The sequence below is a fragment of the Notamacropus eugenii genome, chromosome 2, assembly GCF_028372415.1.
Source record: "Notamacropus eugenii isolate mMacEug1 chromosome 2, mMacEug1.pri_v2, whole genome shotgun sequence".
NCBI classification, from domain to species: domain Eukaryota; kingdom Metazoa; phylum Chordata; class Mammalia; order Diprotodontia; family Macropodidae; genus Notamacropus; species Notamacropus eugenii.
In genome coordinates, this window is record NC_092873.1 from 343,051,857 (window position 1) to 343,059,717 (window position 7,861).

Consider the following 7,861-nt stretch of genomic DNA (forward strand, 5'->3'; position numbering starts at 1 on the left):
ATATGTAGAACCTACACAGAATTGTATGCGGTTGTGGGGAGGGAGGGGGGTAGTGGGGGGTAGGTGTGGGTGGAATAAAATCTTAATTTTATGGCAGTGATTGTAAAACATTAAAAAATAATAATAAAATAAAATTTTTAAAAAAATTATAAATTAAAAAAAAAATCTGGCACCAATATGATAAGCCCCTGGGAGCAGAGATCTGAAAGCCTTCCTAAAGAGGGAAGAACTAGCTCAGGTAAGAAAAATAGAGCAGGTTAAAGCTTCTGTGCCAATCAGCATTGGGATCAGGGCCATGAGAGGGCAGCTCCTTATCTGGCTCCTTTCAGAAATGGCATCCCCAAGTATCCTTACTTCCAATTGGGAACCCAGACTGAAAACAACTCTTCCCTGACTTCTCTGACAAATTGTGTCAATGTCAGCCTACTCCTTCCCTCCATCATCCCTGTTTTTTAAAGGTCTGCCCTTCCAACCAGGCTGAGATAGGGATGTCCATTCTCAAAAAAACAAAATAAACAAAAAATCCCAAACCCTGTGCTTTTTCTCACTTTATTCTCTATTATTATATCTATAATAATTTCTATTGTAAGCTCCATGAGTACGCAGAACCTGACTCAATTATCCTTTTATTTCTCCTAATACCTAGTAGTGTGCCTTCCATAATTTTTACTGTTTTGGTTGTCGAATTGTTTTTCAGTTGTGTCCAACTGAAGTGGTTTGCCATATCCTTCGCCAGCTCATTTTACAGACAAGGAAACTGAGACAAACAGGTTTAAGTGATTTGCCCAAGGTCACACAGCTAGTAAGTGTCTGAGGCTGAATTTGAATTCAGGTCTTTCTGACTCCAGGCCCAGTATTCTATCCACTGCCCATCTGTTACAGTAAGGATCGTAGTATCATAGATTTAGAGCTGGAAAGGACCTCGGAGGCCAGATAGGCCAATTATCTCATTTTATAGATACGGAAACTAATTCCCAGGGAGGTCACATAACTGGGCCAAGGTCACACAGGTAGGAAAAGTCTCAGTAGACACTTAATAAATGATGACGAAGAAAGGGAAAGAAAAGAGAGGAAATTCCATGCCCAGAAAAAGAACTTTGGAATTCTTTCACAGAATGAAGCAGACCATTTTCTTTTGTATTATGTTTTGCTTTGTTTTATGATTTTTCCCATTCATTTTAATTCTTCTACACAACATGACTATAGTGAAAACGTATTTAATAGGAATGTATGTATAGAACATATGTAAAATTATATGCTGTCTAGGGGATGGAGAGGGGAGGGAGGGAAAAAATAATCTAAGTTAATATGGTAGTGATTATAGAACACTGAAAATAAATAAAATTAATTTTAAAAAAGAGAGGAAGGGACAGTGGTTGATAGTTCAACAAGATCTCCATCCTCTAGGCTGGAGGCTCTCCCTTTTTCTTCATCTCCTATGAGCTTTCCCAACTTCTGGAATTATAACCATTTTCTCCCCACCTGGTAACAGTGACAAAAAGTGTGGAGGGAGAAGGGAATGGATAAATCTTGCTCTGCTCAGGTTTCCTGTGTTGGTCAGCAGGGGTCACTGTGAGGCTGCTCTGCAAAGACAATTCTCAGCTGGAACTGCTAAAAAGAGAAACAAGACTTTGTCTCTCTCTAATTTTTCTCCCCAGTCCCAAGGACAGTTCTCAGGGAGAAGACTGGTCAGAGACAAGGGCAACTTTAGCCCTTGTCCTTGTGGATCCTTCTGCATCAGAGCCTGGACACAATTATGCCTAGGCAAACTCCCAGTTCTCTTTTATCCATTCTGCAATGGCACCCCATCCTCCCCACACCCTCTTTCTGTGCAGTGGCAGAGAAGCTTTTGTTTGACCCCTTTCAGAATTGGTACCCTAGGTATCTTGACTTTCCATTGGAGAGGCCAGCCTAAAAGCAATTCTTCCTTGACTTTCCTGACAGATTGTGTCAATGTCGGCCCACCCTTCCTCCTCTATCATCCCTATTTTTTAAAGTTTTCTATATCATTGATTCCACTAAAGGTCATTCTTGATTGATGGGCATTTGCCCATCAAGTGGAGAATGATTGAACAAAATTATGGCATATAAAAATAATGGAAAACTGCTGTACCATAAGAAATTATGAAAAGAATGGTTTTCAGAGAAACCTTAAAGGATCATTATGAACTAATGCAGAAGAAAGTGAACAGAAATAGGAGAACAATTTATACAATAACTATAGCATTGTAGGGGGAAAAACTTTAAAATAAACTTAATAATGATAACCACGCTCTAGAGGACCAATAGTGAAACACCTTTTTTTCCTCCTGACAAAGAAACAAAACAAGACATACATTTTCAGACATGATCAGTATACAGATATGTTTTGCTTGACTATGCTTATTTATTAAAAGGGAGGGTTTTCTCTTCTGTGGGGGAGGGGAGGAAGGGAGGGAATGAATGATAGTTGATGCAAAAAAATGAATAAAAGGATGAGCATGAATAAAGAATGTTTTAAGTGCATAGAAGAAAACAGAAGGAGGTTCAGTAGAAAACAGACAAGTCCAGGAGCAGCTGGGGTGAAGTGACTCAAGAAATGGCCCTGGAGTCAGGAAGACCTGAATTCAAATCCAGCCTCAGATACTTACTAGCTGTGTGACCCTAGGCAAGTCAGTTACCCATGACTGCCTCAAAAAAAAAAAAAAAAAAAAAAAAGGAAAATAGACAAGTGGGATGGTTTTAGAACATGCTGAATATATTATATACATTAAAGAAATGCAGGTGTTGTGTACATAATAAAGTTAACATGTTTATTATAATTATGTCATTTATTATTTTTTATTATGCTGTATTATATATATTTATTCTAATAAACAAATGTATTGTGTACATTAAGTGAAAAACGGTCAACCTATGCATGGTAGAGATTCATTGGGTAGTAGAATATTAATTTTTTGTCCTTTATATTATAAGCACACACATTTATTGGTGTTTGTCAAGTTCAGAAAAACAAAAAAAATTAACTTAAAAAAAGGGCTTTGAGCTAATTTACATTTTTTGAGCAAATATCTGTTATCTGTTCCATTCAACTTGTACAATATGTTAGGTGTTAGGTGTGTAGGGGAGTTTGATGGCAGCCAATCCCTTTCAGGGTTTTGGCCCCAAGAAACCTGTGCCCTCATTCTTTCTTTGGGGGGTTCGGGGGGAGGGAAGACAAGGGAGGGAGAAGTCAGAAGAAAGACCATGGTGGATTTAAAGGATTAACGGTTACCAGTCTCCTCTGGGGACTATGGGGTTTGCCTCAGGCAACAGTTTCCCTACACCCAGACTAAGAAGAGAAATTCATGAAGTCTAGCCTACAGGGATCACTGTACTTGGCACACAGAAGGAGTTTAATAAATGGTTGTTGATTGATTGATACCTTTGCCACCTCACCCCGACATGACCTACCCCCAACTCTTTCCTAGTCCTAATCCCGGGCTGGAGTGAATTGCTTACTTCTTCATATTTTGCATTAAAAAAAATAATTTTACTTATTGTACGCATTATTTTATAGCCTTACCACCAAGGAGAAGGGAAAGAAGAATTCTTTTACATCGAGTCAGACACATTGTACCTCAACCCAGACATAGTGACATCATTTTGGTCCTCTTTGACAAGGAAGGACAACAACCAACCAATCTCAAGTATTAACCTGGTTTGGGCTAGATTCAGAGGTACCAGTTCTCTTTGGAATAAAAATAGATGTAGGTCCTATTTTCCACTATTCAGGAATTTCCTCCTCAACTCCTTTTATTGGGGGGGGAGGGATAAAAGTCCTTGAAATCCTTTCAATGTCCAATCAAATCTACCTCTTGCTGCTCTTCTCCCTAACCATGCCATGGAGAGGGAAACAGCTACACACCTCTCTGGTTCTGGCCAGCGTAATCCCCAAACCTCTGTATTCAAGCTTCCTCCAGTTTACGCAGGCTTGTTGTCTCCCAGTCATTCAATTGTGTCTGATTCTATGTGACCCCGTGGATGATGTCCATGTGATTTTCTTGGCAAAAATCCTGGAGTGGTTTGCCATTTCCTTCTCCAGTGAGTTTAGGCAGAGGTTAAGTGACTTGCCCAGGGTCATGCAGAGCCACCAAGATGCCTCTTTGTTCAGATGACCCTGGATTTTTTTTAACTTCTGATCTTTCCTTGCAGTCTCCTCCATTAGACTGAGATCTCTGGAAAAGGAAGGACTTTCACCTTTCTTTGAATCCCCAGTGTTGTCTCAGTGCCTGATTCAAAATAGGTGTTCAATAAATGTTTATTGAGTGATAACTGTTGATTAATAGATCAGTTAAACACCATTTGATGGTATTCTTTGTTTCTAGAAGGCTTCCCGGATGACCCTCACCCTATTCTAACTGAAAAAAATCCCTCATTCTAATATATTTACATATTGATTGATTGATTTGGTTTTTATTTCCATGTCATTTTCAAGTGTTTGCCTTAATTTTTATCAATAACTTTTGTGTTTTATGTCACCTTCATTTCCAAATGTGTTATCTCTTTCACCTTATAGACTGAGTCATCTTTTTTAACAAGGAGTTAAAAAGAAAGAGGAAGTAAAAGTAGTTCATCAAAACTAATTCACACACAATCAAGTCTGACAGTATATGCAATGAAGCATACCTGTGCAAAGAAGGACGTTTCCAAGTGTTCTTACAAGTTTGGTTTTTTTTATACATTTTATCAGCTAAAGGATTAACTCTAAACTGAAGAGATTATATCTTCCTCTTTATTGTAGCCTAGGGGGTTGGGGTGGTGTGATGTGTATTATAACCTAAACTGTAACTAGGGCGGAGCAACTGAGGCTTTGTCTCCCAGTGCTCACAGCAGGGAGAGGCTGGGTAAATATTCTTCCCTGCAGCAATCTTCTAATTAATCATCCCCATGTTTTATGTTCCCCCTCAATCAGCCTGCCCCATAGAGAATGACTTTACCACTCAAGATTTCTCATCTATCCCTACTCCCAGTGTCGGTCTGGCATACTCCTCTACCTCCTCCAGGAGGGTTGGAGGGGAGAGACTATCACCTGTGCTCTGTGGGGGAGTGAAATAGATTCTCTGAGAGATAGGCAACTCTGTCTCAGGGAGACTGAACTGTCTTCTGTACCACAACACTCCCCCTACACTCTGTCCAATTTTGTCCTGGATGTAAGAATTCATACTTAGATCTCTGGTGCTAACCCCAAAATGCCTCTTCCTCTTTTTGGATAGGCAGAAGTTAATCTAAAGGAATTTTTTTCCTGAAATGTCTTTTACTAAGAGTGAAGGGGTAGGCATCTCTAATATGTTGTTTAGTCATTTTCAGTTGTGTCCGACTCTTCGTGACTCTGTTTAGGCAAACATATGGAAATGATTTGCCCTTTTCTTTTCCAGCTCATTATTCATGAGGAAATTGAGGGAAACAGGGTCAAGTGACTTGCCTAGGGTCACACAGCTAGTAAGTGTCTGAGGCCAGATTTGAACTCAGGAGGATGAGTCTTTCTGACTCCTGGCCTGGCTCTATCCACTTTGAAACCTAGCTGCCAATCTGTAGTATGAGGGAACTTTATTTTAGGTAGTTACATAAAAATACTGGGCTCAAAGAAGCTAATAGATCCAGCAATCTTCAGAAAAAAAAGAAATGACCTTGGCACGGCAATCAGTGTCAAGTCCAGTGGGAGAATGTGGGAGTAGGCCAGAAACGGAAATGGCTTACAAATTCAAGGAGCCATTGGGGGAGGAGCAGAGACATAGATGTGGATTCTCTAGAAGTCATGACCAATGAAAAGAGAGAAGCTTCATTTCGGGGAGGGGGTGGGGCGGGTAATAGGCAAGAAGATATCTGTAAAATTTAGGGGCTTCTGAATCCAGAGCTAAGGGTTAGGAAAATGAGTTCCAAAAGATTTCAGAAAGCTGCAACACTGCAAAACCAAATCTATTAACTAGAGACTGAGAACTGGCATCTTTTTCAGCCCAAGCAATCCCACATCTAACACTGGGCACTAGTTTGAAAGAAAGCCTGAGTCAGACACAAGAGGGAGGATAAAGAAAGAGGTAGGTAGTTCACTCAAGACTAGTGTAACCAGCAGGTGTCACTGTGGAGCAAACTTTAGCTCGACACTTTTTTTTTACCCTTCTGTAGGAATTTGGCAGAGACTGGAGGATTTGTCTAATGCTCCCACTCTCTAAGTAGTCAGTCATACCTGGTTATAACAACAGTTCCCTCTTTAGCCTAGGGGTGAAAGGAAAGCCTTTTCCAATTAAATGGAAATTTAATTTCCAATTTAAATACCTCCCTTTGATAAGTTTATCAAAGATTAATCATAAAATCATAACCATAAGATTTTTCTCATGCATTTAACTCTGGAGCTCCCAGGTCAGAATTAATTCTTGACTACCAGGACAGGGTTCTGGTCTCCTGACTTATTTTAGTTCTCTGGATCCCAGTTACTCACTGCACTTCTCCATTTTCCCTTTCCCTGGCACAGAATATACAGACATGCAATTTGGATTCATGATTGACTACAGAATTTTAAAAAATACAGCCCCCACCTAAAAAATTCCCAATGGACTTTTGAGGCAAAATGCCTTCCACATCCCGAGAAAGAACTATGGAATTGGATTGAAGAATGAAGCAGATTATTTTCTTTTGTATTATGTTTTGCTTTGTTTTATGGTTTCTCCCATTCATTTTAATTCTTCTATTCAACATGACTAAGGTGAAAATGTATTTAATAGGAACATATGTGTATAACCTATATAAGATTGCACGCTGTCTTGGGGGGGGAGTGGGAAGGGAGCAAGGAAGGAGTGGAAGGGAGGAGAAAAAAATCTAAGATATGTGGAAGTGTTTGTAGAACACTGAAAACGAATAAAATAATTTAAAAAAAACCAAAAAGATCAATAAAAATACAACCCCACCTCCAATCAAGATAAAGAAAGAACTTGAAGAAATAGCAGTGAAAAATCACATAGAAGTGACCATTAACAAAAAGGCATCAGGCAGCAGGAAGGTCATTTAGAGAATAAAACCGTTGGGAACTTTTTTTTAATTCTTAAAGCAGCAATAGGCAGCTTCAATCAAAGTTCCTTGCTCCATTGATTGGAGGCTGTGTTCTAAAGCCAGCCTTTTCCACTTTGTCCCTGGTTCTAAAGCATACGCTTCAAGACACCTGCAGGGACCTGATCACCATAGGGTTGTGGCTTCTGCTTCTTTCTTTGCTCTCCACCTCTCTCCCACAGGCAGATAGATTGTTTTCTTCCTTTTGTTCTATTTCAGAGTGATTCAAGTTTCAAAAGCTCTCAGTCTGGCAGAACTACACTGATCAAACTTCAAGATAGTCCAGTTTTTCCAAGGTTGGGAGTGAATACTATCTCTCTAAAACAAGAATTCTTAAAGTGTGTGTGTGTGTGTGTGTGTGTGTGTGTGTGTGTGTGTGTGTATCATGGACCCCTTTGGCATTCTTGTGAAGACTATGGACCCCTTCTTAGAATAATATTTGTAAATGATTGAAGGAAATTCTAAGTTTCAATTAGAGGTTAGTGAAAATAAAAGTGTAGGGATTTTTTTCTTCATCCAAGTTCACAGATCCTGTGAAATTTATCCATGGATCCCTTTGGTGCCTGTAGACTTCAGATGAAGAACTCCTGCTCTAGAGCAATTCCTATTATGCTCCAAGAAAGGTTCAAAATTCTTTGTTCATGGGAAAATCAGTCCAAAACTCATCTAAATACTGTGATATGCCTGCATTAGTTGAAAAGATTCCCACAAAACTTTGGAAACTGACCCTTTGTTATCCTTGTTCGTTTTGGAGTTGCAATTGTGATTCATGAGGAGTTTTTATTAGGGGATTTGGAGA